Raw genomic sequence first — 20,782 nt, 5'->3', positions numbered from 1 at the left:
GGAATGCTGTTCATCTTGTTCACTCATTAACACGACTTTAGCAGGCAGAAATAGGACTATAGAACTATAGGACTGACAATAAAGACTTGCTGAGTAGGTAAATAGCCAAGCATTGCTTGATGCCAAGTATGTTCTTCATACATCTCATTGTGGCGTGTGTGTGTGTGTGTGTGTGTGTGTGTGTGTGTGTGTGTGTGTGTGAATGTGTGTGAATGTGAATATTTTTTGTGGGTGCATACACACATGTGCATGTGGAGGCCAGAGGTGATTGTTGGGGTATGTCCAACCTTGGGTTTTGAGACAGGGTCTCCCAATGGGATCTGGGCTTACTCAATAGACTAGACTTTCTATCTCCTTTCCTCCAGCACTGGGATATCAAGTGAGCATCGCCACTCTCACTCTGTGGAGATCTAACTGAGGTTCTCATGCATCTGTAGACAACTATGTCACCCACTAAGCCATACTAAGCTATCTTCCCAGTCCAGTGCTGTGTGTTAAGAAGAGGAACGACAACCCTTCAGGTGGTCCTCGCAAATGTCCTAGTGCTGCAGCAGCTTCTAGGTTCTAGAGGAAAACAGTCTATCCAGGGATTCTTCAGACCCACTCAAGAATCAGAGGGTAAGGAGAGGCTATCAGCATACTTAAAAGGTAGTGGCTTGCTGAGCAAATCCACCATGAGGCAAGAGAAAGAAAATGACACAGTATGGATTTATGAGCATCAGATTTCATCCTAAGTAAATTATGTGCAGGGCTGCAAGATAAGGAGCTATTAGCTACCTAGGGGAAAGGTGTAGTGTTTTTGTTCCAGTGATTCAAACCACAGAGATATGTCAGGCTGTACATGAAGAGTACATAACCCAGAGAGCCATCCACTGAATAGCAAATGAGCTATTTGGAAGTGCTCCATCTTGTCTACACCTCTGCCCTGTACTAGACTGGGAGACCTTTGTGATGGAGGGTAAGATTGTTGGCTAGCTTTGAAAGCAGCAGGGCTCACAAGGCTGAGAAAGCTTTTAGAATATCATTTGGACCTCTTGACATTCTGGGGATGATATAGAAAGGAAAGTCTTTTAACTAGGGTCCTAGACTGGAAGACTCTTTGCACCCAAGAAGTTTGCAAATTTAACATGTGCAAAGAGTTGTCACATAGTAACTTTCTTGGGAGAGCCGGTTAGAAGGTTCAACCCTATAAGTACGTCATGAAGGATGAGGTCTGTTATTGAGGTAATTACTTTTATCAATGTGACTAAATGCCAAAGGGAAAAAAGCAACATAATGGAGGGAGGGTTTGTTTTGGCTCACAGTTGAGAGGGTATGGTCCATTATGGTGGGGAAGATGGAAGACATGGTGACATCTAGGCAGTGGGTCACATTGTATTCACAGTCAGGAAGCAGAGAGAATTGAATGCTTGTGCACCCCTCACCCCCTTTCTTTTACTGTGTCTAGACCCAAGCCCATAGAATAGTGCCACTCATAGCTAGAGTGGGTCTTCTCACCTAAGTTAACTGAATCTAGAATCTTCCTCAAAGACATGCCCAGAGGTTTGTCTCTTCAGTGAGTGTAGATCCCGTCAAGAGGATAGTCAGTATTGACCATTTACATTTGTGTATCTTTTTCTTTTGGTTCAAAACATTTCATCCCAAAGGGAGTGGAGAGGCTCAGGTAACACCCAAAGTCACTTGGAGGACTCACAAAGCCCCTCCTTTATACAAGTGGTAAGCAGTTGCCAGGGGATGGATGACTCTCTGGTGATGTAGTGGTCTGTACATTGGGCAGAGGTGTGAATGAGAGGTTAGTTAATACAGGAGTAGATATGACTCAAATATAGCGGCATCACCCAAGAATGAGTGACAGTTTACAAACACTGGAAACTTGAAGCATACTGCACAACTTTCAGGAAGCTCAACAGGTTGCAGAGCATCCTTTCCCAGTGCAGTTGGGTCCAAGCCGCATTCACACCACTCTGCTTGTCCAAGAGCCTTCTTGGCTGCACAGCTGGTTTCTACCTCTTCCAGGCTGCTGGACTGGGCTGAGAGTCTTCTTTGAAGCTTGTCTTATCTGAGAGTGATTCTCAGCAGTCTTTCCTGTTTATGTATTCTTGGGGAGGGAGGAGTCTAGTGAGTCTTGTCAATTTCAGGGACTTCCTGAATCTGCTTTGAGCTGTCAACTGTCCTAAAAAGTTTTCCTACAGAATGGAGTTTTGCTTCCCCTTAGGATATGCTGTTGTTTAACTTCCCTGTAAACATCTTGAAAAAAAAATGAAATGTTGTTTCATTTCCCTTTTTGCATCCTATGTCTTAGGAGACTTTTCCTATAAGCTGGAAGGTTTTAATCTTGGAGGAAACTGTTATACCACAAGGCGTGCTTTTGAAGTTTTACAGCCTGGCCTCACTTTTTGTTCATTCTTTGCTTTCTGAGTATGGATACAAGATGATCAGCCAGCCTTCTGATCCCATTCCCATGTCTTCCCTGACTGTTGCTTTGTCTTCAATGCCTTGATGGACTCTACCCTTCAGGAATGGTAAGCCAAAAACAAGCCCTTTCTCCCTTAAGTTGTTTTTATATGGATATTTTATCATAGCAAAAGAAAGGAAATTCATACTGTGTATGTATGTCTCTCGTTTGTGGGTATTTTTTGAAATTATGTTGATTAAGCCCAACTTTGAAATGATTCTTTTGTTGCTGGTTTGTTTTTAAACCACCACAGGGTTTGACTATGTACTCCAGGTGTGGTGTTGTGACCTTGTTGGGGTAGATGTGGTGTTCTTGGAGGAAGTATGTCACTGTGGAGGCAGGCTCTGAGGTCTCATCTATGTTCAAGCCACACCCAGTGAGATAGGTCACTTCCTGTTGCCTATGAGTCAAGATGTAGGACTCTCAGCTGCTTCTCCAGCACCATGTCTGCCTGCACACCACCATGTCACACCACGATGATAATGGACTCTGAAAATGAAGCCACCTCAATGGAATGTTTTTCCTTTATAAGAGTTGCTGTGGTCATGGTGTCTCTTCACAGCAATAGAAATGCTAACTAAGACACCAGGCTTACCTTGACTGTGTGCTCTTCCCATACCAACCTCCCGAGTCCTGGGATTAAGGATATGTGCAACTGTGAGTGACTTTCAATGATTATTGAATCTGCACTCTATTTACCTTACAACCATCACCTATGAGCTAAGTCGTTTGACTGTAGTCGGGTGAAGACATCAGCTTTCTGTCACCTGCTGATGTCCCTATAACCCTTTCCCAGTTAGTTTACTATTAATTTAACACAGCCTACAGTCATCTGGAAGCGAGGCCACTGTTGAGGAACTGCCTAAATCAGATTGACTGGGAACAAATCTATGGGGGATTTTCTTGATTATTAATTGATGTAGAAGGATAAAGCCCACTGTGAGCAGTACTATCCCTAGGCATGTGGCCTCGAGCAAGATAAGAAATCACGAACTTGTTTTTAAGGCAGAGAGCAAGCCAGAGCATAATGTTCCTTCATGGCTTCTGGTTCAGGCTTCATGTTGGACTATAACCTGGATGTATAAGATAAAACAAATCAATTCCTTTCCAATTTGTTGTTGGTCAGAGTGTTTTTATCACAGCAACAGAGAGGAGAATACTTTCTAGAATACTCCTAGTCTCTCCAGCATGTGCATCTGTTGTGCATCCTCTGGGGAGAAAGGGTGACACACAACTATTCTCTTCTGTACACATCATGCCCTTCCCTGTTTCACTTGTTGATATTCTGTTTGAAGTCCTTCTCATGTACACATGATGTTGCACCCGGGCAGCTGCTTCCCCTTCTTCCGGGTGGACTCAGATCTCCGTCTGTGAAGCCCCATGTATTGCTATTATTATATTTTTATGTGTTTTGTTTATGTTTGCTGATGCAGGTGCTCATGCATCGCTGGATTTCAGAGGGCATCCACAGGTGCCATCCCTCACACACTCTATACCTTCCTTTCGAGACAGGATGTCTCACTAGCCTGCAACTTGCCCTGGTGGGCTAGACTGGCTTGTCTATGAGCCCCAGAGATCTGCAGGTCTCTACTTCATCCATACTGGAAATGCAAACATGTACTACCAGGCCATGCTAAGGTGGGTTTTTAAGGTGGGTTCCGGGGATCAAACTCAGGTCTCCCTGCTTGCAGCAGCAAGCTTCTTCACCAGGCCCCTGTCTGGATATTATGGATTGGTTCACATTTTTTTTCCCGTATTGCAAGTTTCTGGGAAGCAGAGCCCTCATTCTTCAGTGCCTAGTGCCTAGAAGAGTTCTTTACACCCAGCACACGTCACAGTCTGTGGAAGGAATGAACAATGAGGACACTGTGTATGCTCTAGTCCAACTAGATTGTCAAAATATTGGTCAGTGAGACAAGCACAGATCCTTTAATCCAAAAGGTTTATCCAGATTATTTGACCTAATTCTTTAATACCACATCATCAGATAATTCTGTGTGAGCCGACCACTGTAATGTCAGCAAATACAGTGCTGAATATTATCTGCGGCAGAGTGTGGGGAGCCCAGAGTCCTTTAATGAATGTACATAGGGGGAGAGATGTCAGGAGATTAGCATTCTTGTAATAAGAAGGAGGGAAACATTCATCAAATTGCTCGAGTGTTATCGCTAGAGCATCTCCCAGCAAAGACCAGTGAGCAGCCATAAGAGATGGCAGATTTCACAGGTGGGTCACGGGGAGCCTTGTTAATTTCACAGTGTATAAAAGATGAATGGGAAAGGAAATAAAACACAGCTACAGCTATCTAATTGCAGATGACGTTGTCTAAAATATAACCCAGACGCAAACGTGGGCTGAGAATGTGGTTCAGCTGATAGAGGGCCTGCCTAGCATGCATGAGGCCTTGAATTACATCCCCAACATCACAAACTGGGAGTTTGAGGCAAATCTGGGGTAGGGACCCTGTCCAAAAAAGAGTGGGTGGACTATAATATTTTCTTTGGAAGCAGGGATTGATCTTTATTTTTGACTTCAGAAATGATGAACAATTTCTGAGCTGGGGGACTTCCACTGCAGATCTAGAATGTGGAATAATCAATCCCCACTCTCTATCTCACCGGAAACCCAGGAAGATCCTGCCATGGAGATGGTTCTGAACCAGAAAGACCCAAATCTGTTCCCAATTCCCAGAAATCCAGGGATGCCTCAAATCACCCTTTCTTGTTATTTAGAGTTCAGAATCCTGGGAACTATGAAGCTGATAAAATAAAAGATTTTTATTTTCCTAACAGAATTGACTTACATTGTAGATAGTAGTTAATAGAGAAACTCCTCACTGGCCAAAGTGTAGAGAGTAAGTGGCCGTGGAATGCTCAGCTCTAAATGGGATTCCTAGATTATACTTCCCCTCCCGTAAGGCTGAGGAGACACATTGGAAGGTGGGTGGGAAGACTGTTGAGAAAGTGCCAGTTGGACATGACAGGGATATGGTAACCATGAAGGCAGAGCCGCCATGGTTGCTGCAGAAGATCAATCCAGTAAACAGTGCATCATGGAACAGAAAGATACCCATGAGGCCTTGCCTCTAGATGAGAAATGACTGACAGCTGATAGCCTCTGAGGGATGGAAACTCAGTTTTTCTCAGTGCTGTGACCCTGCCCAGTAGGTTTCCCATGCACCAGTGGATAAAATCCTACACCCATGAGTATGCAGGCAGCAGTAACTGGACCCCATAGGTTATTTAAGTAGGGAAGAAGAAGACATGAATTTGTAAGAGGAAGTAGGGGGAATTTCTGGGAGGAGTTGGATGGGAGGAATGAGAGGTAGATACGGTCTAAATGCACTGTATTTGTGTATGAAATTACCAAAGAATAAATACAAAAAATTAAAAAGGCAAAAAAGAATTGACTGATGACTCCTTGAATCTGTTCAGAGAATTCCAGCCCATGTTGTGTTATGTGATGCTGAATTGTGTTACCCCATCTCGTAAGATATTGCCTTAGTCACTGTTCTATTGAAGAGACAACACGACCAAGGCAACTTTTAAGAAAGAAAGCATTTAATTAGGAACTTGCTTATGGCTTCAGGGTGGGGAGCATGGTGGCATCTAGATGTGGTGCTGGATAAGTAGTTGAGAACTAAATCCTGATCTACAGGCAGAGAGAAGGAGAGAGAGAGTTTCTCATAGGCTTTTGAAACCTCAAAGCCCACCCCTAGAGACACAATTCCTACAACAAGGCCACACCCACTCCAACACCCCCTAACCCTTCTAATTCTATCAAAGAATTCTACTCCCTGGTGACTAATCCTTCAAATATATGAGCCTATGGGGGACATTCTTATTCAAACCACTACAGATCTATTGGATTCTTAGCCCACCAGAGCTGCTGATTATGATTTAATTTTGAGATAGAGTCTTCACAGAATCAAGTTAAAAGACGATTATTAGGGTAGGGCATGGTTCAACATAACTGGTGACTTTATGAAAAGGGGAACTTTGAACACAGGGACCGTATGTGTTATGTGTGACCTTAATGGTTAACTCTTGAAGAAGGACAAGTATTTGGTTCCTTGACTCAAGTAGGACTAGTGACAAGGAGGCAGGGCTACCATACTGTGTCCTGGATAGGGGTGCCTAGGTGTGTCCCCTAGGTAGGTCTCATGTTCATATTTAGTGAAGTTATGATACACCACTAATGCCTCACACTGGGCTCCAAATCCATGTCTCAACATGCAAATACACAAGGCTATTTCATCTCACACTAGGTCTTTGGAGGATGGGATTCCAGCGGCATACTGCGAAGGAGCTGGGTGCCCGTCAATCTAGGTGCTCAGGAGCCATATGGTGTGCGTGGGAGCTCATGCCTTCATTAGAAAAAAAATTTTCCTCTCTTGTAATTAATTGGAGTAAGAAGTGAACTTTTACCCCATCATTGCTTGTCATGTGTCTTTTGCCAATTAGCATGGTTGCACTTTATGGCTTAATTTAGTATCAGTTGTGAAACTTGAAGGGAGATGGTAGCATCCTTGAATATTAATGCAGCTTGTTTCCCTGGGGGAATTAAGCCTTCTGACATACTGGACTCTCTGGTTGGTAGATAGAGCATTTTGGATTTTTTTTTCCAACTACAATAAAGCTTAGCTTGAATATCTAACCTTCCCTCTGCATAGTGAGAGAGAATTCTCATTCTTAACACAGTGCACTCCTTCTCAAGGAGATGTGCAGTTGACAAACCATCTTGCGATAAAAATTCTGGGCCAGCACAGCAGACCTTGGGTTCCCCCCCACCCCCGCCAGATCATGCTCTGTGAGATTTCATCTAAGGCGAACTAATACATTTTAGAAACTCACGAGGGCAGGAAAGGTTTTGTGAGATTAAGCCCTTAGCCCAGTGATACATGTCAGGGTTTCAATAAATCTCTCCTTGGATCTCTAGGGAGTTACATCCTCAGCCATCAGACCTGGCACCTTCCTGAGAGGCTTCTGTGACTTGAGGAGTTCCTCAGAGCTCTTTGCATCCTAGGGCACCTCTTGGAGTCTTTTTGTGTTTTGCCATGGGTAGAGTTCAGATGCTCTACATCAGTGGTTCTTAACCTTCTTAACGTTGCGACCCTTGAACACAGTTCCTCATGTGTTGACCCCCAACCATAAAATTATTTTCGTTGCTACTTCATAACTGTAATTTTGCTACTGTTATGAATTGTAATGTAAATATATGATATGCAGGATATCTAATATACAATCTCTGTGGAAGGGTCATTCAACCCCTAAGGGGTTGCAACCCACAGTTTGAGAACCACTGCTTTAAATACATTTTGGAAATGAGCAAAAGTTTGCAAATGGTGTGTTATGAAACTTTTATGGGGAGATCTCTCTCTGTCTCTCTGACTCTGTGTCTCTCTCTGTGTCTCTCTCTGTCTCTGTCTCTCTGTCTCTGTCACACACACATACACACACACACACACACACACACACACACACACACACACACACACACACACACACACCCCTACTTACCCCTGGTAGAAAACTCAGGACAGGTCAAAGTAATAATTATACCAAAGTCCAACTTGGTGAACCGATGGGTTTTCATTACTGCTATTAAAAGGAGTATGAGTGATGGGTTACTTACTCAAATTCAGCTACATCATCAAAAAGCCCACCTCCACTCTCAAGAGCTGCAACCCTGGAGTTCTCTGCAGAGCTTGCAGGCAGCTTAGTCGGTCCGACGATCTCTTCTTGACATCTTGGCTGGTCACAGTCTCCTCCCCCAGCACTTGCTTCCTGCTTTTGTAACCTTGGGGAGGGGCCCTCATGGAGCTCGTCAGTTTCAGCTTTCTCATGTATGCAAAGTTTACTTCCTGAGTCTTCATAAACGTTCCTCTCCTTCCTGAAAGAGAAAACTGTCATGCAACATGGTGGTCTCTGTCTGGATCGGAGTGTTTCTAGGTTCTCAGTGTCTTGTTTAAAGGAGCGATGAAGCTCATGTCTAAAGCAGAGTAGCAAAATACTTTATTCAGAAGTAAAGCTAAAGAAAAGCATCGTTATACTGCAAAGGAACAGATGCCCTGAGCAAGCATGCCACTAAAGCAATAAGCCTTTGTTTACTGTGTGTACCTTTTCCCATGACACATTTGACTTTAATCATAGATACGCCTTCCTTAATCATGCACAACTCTAAGACGGCCAATATGGAATTTTCCTTAAAAGTTCATTCAGAAGACAGAGTATGTCAAGCCATACAGGTATCCCAAACCAGTCCAGATTGGATTAGCCCATTTCCTCTTATTCTAGAATGCCTTTTAGGATATGGATGATCACAAAAAGGATGCTACAAAGGGTTCCTAGCAAGGTATATATTAGAGAGAATGTCCCACTGCTTTCTTTAAAGAGGGTTGTATATACAGCTCAGTGAAAGCGTGTGTCTGTGTGGGGTCCCAAGTTGCTAGGGGCTTTGTTGGCAAGGGGTGTGTATACAGCTCAAGCCAAGAAGAGCCTCGAGTCATTAAGTTACCCAACCCTATGCTTGCTTGCCTCCGTGCCTTGATTACTAACGGGCAAGTGATTTGCTCATAAAAAAAATGCATCTTTAACTTAGCAAGACATCCATCCAGTACTTCTCAGTTCAGGAAGTACTGACCTATCCAAAAGTACCTATACAGGGTTGAAGGAACTTGGTTCCCAATCTGTCACCAGTAAACTGTTCCTTGTCCATTGGGAACATCTGAGGACCATTCACCCATTTCACTTCCCCGTCTCTAGGCAGACATTAAGCCAAATGTGATTGGTACCTGTTCCATACTCTCTCAAGCCATGTGCTTTGCTAACATCAATAGTGATTTCTGGATCCTCATGCAGGACTCTGCACTCTTGATGATTTCTCTCTACTGGTCCCTTCTAAACATCCTTGGTCTGTACCAAATCCACTTACAGGTAAACATCAGCCACCTCGAACCCCCTGCAGGGAGCTTCAAGTGTCCCCACTAAGTTTGGGGACTTAGCTTGGCCTCCCTGTGTCATTACTCAATTCCCAGCCTTCTGTCCGACGAACCTTTAATCTTTCCCACAATCCTTTTTCCCCCATAAGGATATATTCACCCATTTATTCATCCAGTATTTATGGTCCACTAGATTTTGTGACGTCTGAGATGAATTAGATGGATGTCCTCTCCTGGAGAGGTTCAAAGTCAAGGAAATAAGAGAAGACCATATGCTGAAAATTCTGATCCCTGAGGTAAGTGCAATGAAACCAGGAAGCTTAGGAGTTCGTGAGGGCTGACGAAAGACTGTGACTGGGGCATGCAGGATTAGTCGGCTCTAACAAGTGTGATTTTAAAGGTTGGAAATGTATAAGGTTAACCAGCTGAAATGCTGCAGTGAGGGGCAGCTTCCTTAGGGGTTTCATTTAGATGAGATGTAAGTGGAAAGGTAAGGAAAGGTCAGATTTGGAGAACTTGAATTTTATGAAGAGAGCTTGGACTGTAGAAAAGAATTCCAGCCAGTAGAAATCTCTAGGAAACTCCTTAGTCAAGGACATATTTTCTTCTTTGGTCCCTGATATTTGTCTGTGGACCCAGTTGAGGGGCGTCTTAGTCTGTGTACGTTGCTGTATGTTGCAAAATGCCCAAGGCTGAGTACCTCATAAAGAAAGTCCTCATGATTCTCACAGCTGGTAAATCTGAAGAGCATGGTGCCGATTTTCTCAGGAGGACCTCCGGCTGTGCCGTCGTGTAGTGAAGAAGTGGAAAGAAAACTGGCCACATACAGAAGGGCTCTCACTGCAAGATGGAAAGCAAGGGAGCATGGGAAGTTGTTCCTTTTTTTAAAATTATAATAACGCACTCTTGAGAGAACTAATTCACTCCTACGAGACCCAACCCTTCCCATGTATTAGTCCATTCATGAGGGTGGAACTTCTGTGAACCAGTTACCTTCCATTAGGCCTCTTAAAGGGTCTACCATCTCAACACTGCCACACTGGGAGATAAACTTCCAGCAGGTGAACTTCTGCATGCATACGTGTGTGCGTGCGTGTGTGTGTGTGTGTGTGTGTGTGTGTGTGTGTGTGTGTGTGTGTGTGATGTATACCAGACAGTATAGTGATAATGGGAAAACAGACCAAAGTATAAGCTTTTATTAGCTTAGAGGGGAAAGCATTAAGAAAATATATCGACTGATATTGGATCAATAAGAACTTGGAGATCAGGTGTGTGTGTGTGTGTGTGTGTGTGTGTGTGTGTGTGTGTGTGTGTGTGTGATGAGAAGAAGACATTCTTCAGTGTCTCCCAGCTTCTATCAGTGGTTGCCTTGTAGGGAGATCCAGCTGACATGATTACAGAACAAGCTTTTTCACACACCCTCTGTTTGCTTTCGAGGACCCTCCTCTTCTGGCCCTGTCATCAATAAAGCTCATATTAAACTCTTTCCTTAGGAGAACCCACTTTCTTCTTAACTTGGGCGCAGAACTTCTGACTTCCATCAATGCTAGTGTGTCCTTTCTCTCGGTCTTTGAAGCTCATCTCCCACACAAATATTGATTCTTGGCATGATTTATATTGCTATTCATGTTAACAAAGAATTTGTTCACCAAAAAATAATTAGTACAAGGAGCATGAATATTATTAGAGGCCTCATTAATTTCACCAAGTTTATTTAAATGATGGTAGGATGTCAAGTTGATAATGATGACTAATTAATAAACATATTTGAATAACTTAAGACACACTAAAGCAAGGGCATGTGAATCTATCAGGGGAGAGTTTGGGGTCTCTGATGGGTAGAGGGGATACCTTATCCTTGAAATGGAACTGCTTGAATGTGAGAATCCCAGGTCTGATGTGTTAGAATAGTGGTTCTCAACCTTCCTAATGCTGTGACCCTTTAATATAGTTCCTCATGTTGTGGTGACCTCCGACCATAAAATCATTTTGTCGCTACTTCACAACTGTAATTCTGCTACTGTTATGATTCACAATGTAAATATATCTGATATGTGACCCTGTAGGAATCACAACCCACAAATTGAAAACTACTGTGTTAGATAGAAGGCCTTGAGTAGTTAGGCAAAGGGTTGACTGTAGATAAGATGGAGTTTGAAGTGATATCCCAGAGTTGTTAATAGACTAGAGTCTCACATTATGACAAGAATCTCCTTCCTCCTTCTGAGCCGTGGACATTAAGGTAAAGAACAAGGGATTCTAGAAACATCTAGTCTTGGTCGGCACTTCACATTTTAGTGATGCTCTTTAGTGAATTTGACTTAAGATGCTACATTTTGGTAGCCTGCCATATAGAAGGTGATCATGAAGTATCCCATCCTCATCCTTATTACAGCCTACCTCTGATCAAGTGGTTTCAGCTTTGCATGACTACAGCCATCTTGAGTAGTTTATCAGTTGCCATTCTCTAAAGGAACAGAACAGAAAGGATGAGTACGTGTACACACACACACACACACACACACACACACACACACACACACACAATCTGTAAAATCATCTCATGTTAAAATATTCACAACAGTTAAATCACATCTGAGAGACTGAGAACCCGGAAGTTGCTCTGTCCTTGAGGCTGGGTGCTGCTGAAGGAGGACTAAGTCCCTGTATGGCTGTCTCACACCGGGTCGTCTGACAACCCATTAGTTGCTCAGTCCACAAGGCTGGGTGCCTCAGCAGTCCCCATCTGACACCCAAACCCAGGAGATTCCTGGAGAACCACTGATCCTCATTCAGTGATGAAAGCCTGGGAATGGTGGCTCTGACATCAGTGAAGGAGTCATCATCAGCAGCAATGGGATAAATCACCTCAGTGGAAAGAGGGAAGGTCAAACCTGCAGAAGGCAAATAAATACTCTTCCCTCTGCCTTTTAAATCTGGGCTGCTCTCAGAAGGTGCTGCCCATGTTGGAGGTTGGTCTTACCACATCCATGAAGACAATCAAGACAATTCCTTAAGGGAGGCTCCTTCCTCAGGTGATTAAAGGCAAGGCAACGTTAAACCCAACCATCACAAGCAGTAGTCATGGTGATTGGTCTAGAATAGCCCAAACTGTTTTCCTTGCATCTTTCCCCAGCAAACAACAGAGAGAGCATGCTGTGTTGTGTGACATCTCCTGGGAGATGTGAATAAATGTCCATTCACCCCAAGTAGAGTCCAGACAACAGACCAAGGAAACCATTCTACCCAAGATGAGCTTGGTGGACCAGTGAGTTTATTGGGAGTGCTGGTGCTCACAGGAGCATGGGTGACTCAAAGGCAGATGCACCACAGCCTGGGAGATGACTTAAGGAATCCACAGCCTGGAGTTTCCTGTGCAACTTGAAGTCAGGTCCACTGAGAAAGTCTTAGTGCCCTTCTCCTACATGCCACCCCTCCCACATGTTGCTCCCCCAAACACTTACAGAATCTTGGGGAGGGTCCCTGTAAATATTGTAGGTTTCATGACCTTGCCTCCTGAGACTTGTAAGTTTCATTAGCTTCCGGAGTCTTAAAGAACCTCCCCTCCAGGAGGAAATGATCCGATTATGAGAAAACAGCATGTGTGGAGCTTTACAACTGGACCGCTGGCTTCAGGGATGTGCTTGATTCTTTGATATAAACTTAAGGTGAACTGGGCAGAGTCCTGTTAGAAGGAGGGTGCTAACTCACCTACCTGTATCATCCATATTTATATAATCAATTCCTATATTGCCTATACCATCTATGTACATCTATCTCCATGTTTATATAATCCACACCTATCAATACGCACCTATATAACTTATATCTGTATAATCTGTATTTATCTATAACAACTATAGCTACAGAATCTGTATCTGTGTCTATACACCCATATTATCTATATATTGTCTATTATTTATGTAACCTGTATCTATAGTTAGAAGCATCTGTATTCTCTTTATTTTTGTATATTTGTAGCATGTATATCTTCATAATCCATTTCATCTGTATGGATATCTATATCACTAATATCATCTATATTTACTATATGGTGTGCATTAATATGCTTATCTCTATATTTGTCTAATCTTAATCATTTATTCCTGCATCATCTATATTTATACCATCTGTATCCATCTATACATCAGTGTCATCTGCATTATTTTTATCATCTGTGTTATCTATATCTATCTATATTTAACTATAAGTTTATGTCTCTATCATCTGCATCTGTCTTTCTGACTCAAATCTCAAGGATCCGGCTGGGTTTTCAGCCATCTGGGGCCATGTTTCCACCTGTAAGCTCCCACCAGTTGCACTGTGCGCAATCCCGGATTCCTCTGTCTCTTTCATGGATATCCTTGCATGTTGGGGCCAGTTCTCATCCAAAGGACTGGGTTGTTTTGGCACACCAAATGTCCCAGTATTTCCTGTGTTCAGGGGGAATTTGGACCTTTGAGCCCCTCGGAAGCACTGAGTTCTCCCTTGAGGCTCCTTGGCATGTTAAAGCTGTAGTTCGGAAGCCCTGGGAATCTGCTAATCACCTATCACAGGTGACTTTATTCCTTTTACCTCCTTCCCAGTCTTACTCAGCTACAGTGGAATGCTTCGGGAGCCAGTGTAATGGAGATGCTTGGGCAGAGTCCATTGCCTTCAGAGTGATCTGTCAGAGTGGGGCAGCTCTGAGCAGCAGCAGAGAGAGGCGTGTGGGAAATGCACTCTATAGTCAGGTGAAGGCTCGGGAGAGCATCCTCTCCTGTGAAGGCAGAGAGGGAGTGGTCAGGGTGAGCCACCCTGGAGAAGTGGAAACACAGCTTGCAAAGCAAGCTTGGATGTCTTGTTTTTATTGCAAGGGACGTTGTTTCAGATATATGTATTTTTAATTTGTGTTTTGTATTTTTCAAGCTCTATTACATCAGATCTCCTGCAGCCAGAGTTACAGTTGGTTGTGAGCCTTCTGGTAGGGTGTTGAGAACAGGTCCTCTGCAAGAGCAGGAAGTGCTCTTAACCCGCATGTCATCTCTCCGGCTTCAACTTTTTTTTTATGGTGGAAAAAATTCTGTTGTGTATACATATCCTACTTTCCTCTTCTATTCCTCTCTTGTTTGACAACTGGGTTGGTTTCATAACTTGGCTATGTGAAAAAACAATGCTGCAGGGACCACCAATGTGCAAATGTCCAGCTCTGTGATAGGTCGTCCTGGAGGTCCTTGGGTAAAGACCCAGGGAGAGGTGAGGCTTCCGGGATATCTCTTGTTGTTTTTATTTTTGGGACATCTGCATACTGGCTTCCATAGAAGCTGAACGAGGCTGTGTTCTAACTGCTGCTGCATAAAGGGAAGACAAAGGCAGTATTTTGCCAAGACTAGAAAAACCTTCACAAGTTCGTTCTGGAGCAAGTTATGGCTTGCCTCAATCCTCCATGAGGCCTTCATTTGTGGGTCATAACTGATGTGGAAGTCTTCCTGAATCCATGCACCCCATCCCAACTCTATACAGGAATAAACAGACTCAAATTTTTGTAGTCTGAAGACCTAGTTTGGAGTTAGGATTGGAGTGGATGTTAGAAGCTGGGGATATGGATCAGTCAGGGAAGTGCTTTCTGCACAAATAAAAGGGTCTCGATTCAATCTCTATAACCCATGTAAAAAAGGCAGACATGACAGTGTGTGCCTATAAACCCAGCACTGGGAAGGCAGAGATAGAGCTTGCTGGCCAGTGCTTAGCTAAATGAGTTCTAGGCCAGTGAGAGACTCTGTCTTAAAAACAAGACATGGCATCCTGATGAATGATACCAAGGGAAACACACACACACACACACACACACACACACACACACACACACACACACACACCAGAGTGGATGCTGGCAGCTTGCTAGTAGCTGTATGATAACCTTAATTTCTGCCAGGAAGTACTAAACCAAGGTTGGGTAGAAACGACCTGAGGATGAATTTAGGGTTGGGACTGTAGCAAAGTGAGGAAGCTTGGTCAGGGTTGATTTGAAGCTGACAAGATGGTGGCCTCTGAGCAGGAGTGAATATGGGAGACTGTGTTCTTCTGTAGGGGAGAGGGCATATGGAAGGGCACAGGACTGGGTATGGACGTTTTGGGCAACGTCAGGGATGTGGGTAACTGTCCCAAGGCTGATGCATTTAACCCACAGCTAAGACACGCTCCTTGTCTTGTGCCCCACACTGAGCATCCATCGTTGAGGGAAACCTTCACAGCTGACTCTGAGAGAAACACAGAAGTCTAATTGGCTCTGAAATGAGTCCAACCCCACTCTCAAGTCATAAGCATGCAAGTCTTTCCATATTTCTGAGCAAAAGTGGCTGCCTGGAGTCTAGAAAGACCATTTCCAAGAACTTCCTCCAACCGTTACATCTGCAGAAGGAGTCGTGTTTCTACAGAGGCTGGCATTCCCCAGGAGATGATTCATTTCTGTGCCAAGGATACTGCTTGGGGTTCTGCCAAGGCTTCCTTGAACTGCTGCTGTAGCAAGTGTTCGGCAGATCTGTGTCTCACTTTGTGTTCTGAGACTTCATTAGTGGCAGAATTGAACACTGTTGTTTTGCCGAGTCACTCTTGAAATAACCTCCCAGGCTTTGGTTGTCGGTTCCTTTCTGCTTCCAAGTGACACAGGCACTCACTTGTGGGTCTGAACAGAGGGACAGATAATGCACAGTGTCTACCCTCCTCTCTTGTTTTTAGATATTATTTCCAGTACCCATGCTTAAGCCTTCTGTGTGTAGCAAGCCACATAAAGAGACACAGTCCTTTACAGCCTCATAACCTGCATCAAGAAACACCCCTGTGTGATTGCCCTTTGAACACAGGCAGATCTACACATAAACTTGAGATGAATAAGCATACAAATAGAGTTTTGTATGTGGTTAGGAAGACAGTGTTGTGAGACTTTTCCTAAGGAGATGTGAATGAACATATTCACCCCAGATAAATTGCCAATGACAGACTCAAGTTGACTAGACAATGAGTCCATTGAATTCCAACTGGGTGAACCCATAAGCATACTTATGAGCTATGAATGACTGATTGCCTACAGGAGGATAGACAACTCAGAGGCATCACCAGAAAGTCCACTTCATCAGGGGTGATGACTCATGAAAGCTGAATCCCTGGAGCTTACAAAAGACTTGTAGGCAGCTTGACTGTTCAGAGAGACCCTTTCCCTCAGCAGTTGTGGCTGCTTGAATAACCTTGGAGAGGGACCTTGTGCCTCTTGTTTCAGGAACTTCCTGAGACTTGTTAGTTGTTTTCTTCCTGAGTGTTAAGTTTTGTTTGCTTCTGGAGTCTGAAGGAACCTCCTCTTACTTCCAATGTAGAGGAAATAGCTGCACAACAGACAGTGACATCTCAAGAGTAGTGTGGTGGGAGGTCACCCTTTAGAAGAAAGCGATATGGAAATTCATTGTCCGTAGAGAATTTACAAGCGCCGGGCGGTGGTGGCGCACGCCTTTAATTCCAGCACTCGGGAGGCAGAGCCAGGCGGATCGCTGTGAGTTCGAGGCCAGCCTGGGCTACCAAGTGAGTTCCAGGAAAGGCGCAAAACTACGCAGAGAAACCCTGTCTCAAAAAACCAAAAAAAAAAAAAAAAAAAAGAATTTACAAGCAATAATAAAACTGACCCTTTTTTAGTATCATCTTTCACCAATGGTTCTAAATTAATGCTAGTTATAAAGATATTTTTGTTTCTAAATCTTCTATTGGTTTAATTTCTAGGTATTTGTGTCAGTAACTTTTGAGGCTTAGAGATGTGATATATGTCTATGTAAACTATATTATTATTATTGCTGTTACTCATCTTTTATGAAATATTATTTTCTGCATAGAAGTCACATCAGGGAACTCCTGGGAACTATATGAATGTGTAGGAAAATGGAAAAGTCAGGTGCATCACAGAAAGCCAGCCCCCATAACACTGGAGGCATCATTTCAGGTACCCAGTCTTAACACCACAAAACTATGTAGGGTCATTCAGTTTCTTTAGTTTGTTGCAAAGTGATTTAGCCAAGGTCTGGGTCAGGGTTGTGAAGACTGATAAAGGTGAGCATGAGTTACTGTCTTACTTACAGTTTTATTGATGAGCTGGGACTCCATGACCAGAGCAACTCTTATGAAGGACCACACTTAATTGGGACTGGCTTACAGTTCAGAGGTTTAGTCCATTGTCATCATGGCAGGAAGCATGGTGGCATACAGGCAGACATGGTGCTGTAGAGGTAGCTGAGAGTTCTACATCTGGATCATCAGGCAACAGAAAGAGAGAGTGAGCCACCAGGACAGGCTTGAGCTTGTGAAACCTCAAAGCCCACCCTCAGAGACACACTTCTTCCAACAAGGTCACACCTACTCCAACAAAGCCACACCTCCTAATAGGGCCACTCCCTATGAGCCTGTGAGGGCCATTTTCATTTAGACCACCAAAGTTACACAAGAGAGAACAATGGGAGCTCAGTTAGAAAGAGGGAAATCAGGAACTTAACAGATGATGTGTGAAGAGCCCATATTGGCCAGAGCCCTGATAAATCCAAGACACCAGTGTGTTTCCAGAATCCATTTAGTGACTATTACAATTTGAATGTGATGTGTTCCCCCCCCACCCACAGAACTGTATGTTTAAGCATTTCATCTCCAGTTGGTGGTACTGGTTTGCAAGGTTTTGAAATCATTGGGAAATAGGGCCGCTTGATTGTTGTTGCCCACTAGGAGTGGACCCTGGCCGGGGCGGGGGGGGGGGGGGGGGGGGGAGGTAAAGAGACTGTTTGCAGGCTCTCCTCATTTTCCCGGTTCAATGAGATGTGAGGAGCCCCAGTAGATGTCCTTGATGTCATGAATCTATCATTTCTTCTCCACTGTGTTGGACTGGGCCATACTGTGACTAACATTAACCCCCTCCTCCCTTAAAGTACTTCTGTTGGGTATTTAGTCATAGCCATTAGAAAGCAACCATCAGAGTGGCCTGCAAAACAATTTCTTTTCCACCCATGTTTCTGTGTGAAGCTGGCCTTCTATATAGAAGTTAATCAAAGCCATATTTTGCCCCAGATTTAATAAAGTATCAGAGACAGGAATGTAGCTGTCTTCTACAATCCCAGACACTAGACTAGAGATTTCTGGGAAAAAAAAAAAAGGAGACTAATGCTGTACCTCTCACTAAGCTTTTGTTTGGAAAATATACTGCTTCTCTTGTTGTGTGATTGGAACATTGTAATTGAGTTCATAAGATAAACATCCCTCCATCCCCCTTGCTTTTGAGATAGGATCCCACTATTTAGTTTTGAATAGGCTGGAACTTGTTATGTAGAACAGGCTGGCCTGGAACTCAGAGATTCACTTGTCTCAGCTTTCAGAGTATAGATACTTGTGGTTGATATATTGTGCACCCCAATAAACTTATCTCAGGGTCAGAGAACAGAACAGCCATAATATTAAACATAGAGTTTAGGCAGTGGTAGCACATGCTTTTAATCTTATCACTTGGGAGGCAGAGATCCATCCGGATCTCTGTGAATTTAAAGCCACACTGGAAACAGCCAGACATGGTGACTCACACCTTTAATCCCACAAAGTGAGACTTTCATCCCAGGAAATGATGGCAGAAAGCAGAAAGGTATACAAGGCACGAAAACCAGGAACTAGAGCTGGTTAAACTTTTAGGCTTTTAGCAGCAGTTCAGCTTAGATCCATTGGGAGGAGGACACAGAAGCTTCCAGTCTGAGGAAATAGGATCAGCTGAAGAATTGGTGAGGTGAGGAAGGTGAGGCTTGTTCTGCTTCTCTGATCTTCCAGCATTCACCCCAATACCTGGCTCTGGGTTTGTTTTTGTTAATAAGACCTTTTAAGATTCCTGCTACAGATATTAAAGGTGTGTACCACCATGGCTAGAAGTAGGTATCCTTAAAACATCTAAGCTTTAATCTACAATGTAGTATAAAGCTATAAGACACATAAGCAAGAACTTACCTGAGTCATTGAATTTTTAATTTTAAAATTTAGTCTGGAGCCAGCGCTGAGCGATGGGCATCTCTGGAGACAACTGGCACAAGCGCCGCAAGGCCGGGGGTAAGAGAAAGCCCTACCACAAGTAGCAGAAGTATGAGCTGGGACTGCCTGCTGCCAACACGAAGATTGGCCTTCATCGTATACACACAGTCCAAGTCCGAGGAGGCAACAAGAAGTACCATGCCCTAAGATTGGATGTGGGGAACTTTTCCTGGGCCTCTGAGTGTTGTACTCGGAAAACAAGGATCATTGATGTTGTCTACAATGCATCCAGTAACGAGCTGGTCCACACCAAGACCCTGGTGAAGAACTGCATCGTGCTTATCAACAGCACACCATACTGACAGTGGTATGAGTCTCACTATTCACTGCCCCTGGGCCGCAGGAAGGGGGCCAAGCTGACTCCTGAAGAGGAAGAAATATTAAACAAAAAATGATCAAAGAAAATCCAAAAGAAAAATGATGAAAGGAAAAAGAACTCCAAAACCAGCAGTCTTCTGGAGGAGCAGTTCCAGCAGGGCAAGCTTCTTGCCTGTATCGCCTCAAGACCAGGCCAGTGTGGCCGAGCAGATGGCAATGTGCTAGAAGGCCATAGCTCATGTAATAAAGGTGTTTATTGTTCTAAAAAAATTTACTCTGATGGCTAAAAGCTGTTATTCTTCCTTCCCAGGAGGATAAGGCAGGAGGATAACAAGTTCAAGGCCAGCATGAAGTTAGTGACACTATCCCAAGATAAAAAGTTAAATGAGGGCTGAGGGTGGAGATTAGTGTCAGACAGAGGCACTTGCCTAGAATCCCCCATGATGGGTATGAGTGTGACTCAGAAGTAGAGTGATTGCCTGGAATCCCCTATTGGAAGCATGGCTAAACAGTAGAGTGCTTGGCTAACATATGTGAAAGCCTGGGTTCAACCTTCAGTACTGAATTTTTTAAAAGGATGTTTTGAGTTGGCCAAGGAGGACTCCCAAAAGAAGAAGTATGAAGCAATTCCTATCCATGTTGTTTAAGTATGAAAACTTAGAACATTGACCTTTTGGAGATTAGGGTCAAAGTTATGGGGTGTCCTCAATAAATATGATAAGATAAAGTATACTACGCATGAACACTTAGCTATTATATAGTTGTGATTTGCTTTAACACAACTATTATAAGAATAGCATAACTCAGTAGCGCCCACTGCATTCTTTGTCACAATGAACCTATCTTGAAAATATTATCAGCTTGTCACAATCCATCACTGGGAAAAGTGAGGGCAGGAACTGAAGCAGAAACCACAGAAGAGCTGTGCTTACTGGTTCTCAGGCTTACATTTAGCTGGTTTCTTATACAATCTGGGACAACCTACCTTGGGAATGGTG

General features: G+C 43.6%; 1 pseudogene; it reads left to right on the top strand.

The window, feature by feature from the left end:
• Positions 1 to 19,438: 19,438 nt before the first annotated feature.
• LOC102928177 (small ribosomal subunit protein eS8 pseudogene) lies at positions 19,439 to 20,071 on the top strand (annotated as a pseudogene).
• Positions 20,072 to 20,782: the final 711 nt, after the last annotated feature.

Source organism: Peromyscus maniculatus, chromosome 23 (assembly GCF_049852395.1).
Source record: "Peromyscus maniculatus bairdii isolate BWxNUB_F1_BW_parent chromosome 23, HU_Pman_BW_mat_3.1, whole genome shotgun sequence".
NCBI lineage: Eukaryota > Metazoa > Chordata > Mammalia > Rodentia > Cricetidae > Peromyscus > Peromyscus maniculatus.
This window is presented reverse-complemented; position numbering and strand designations above follow the sequence as displayed.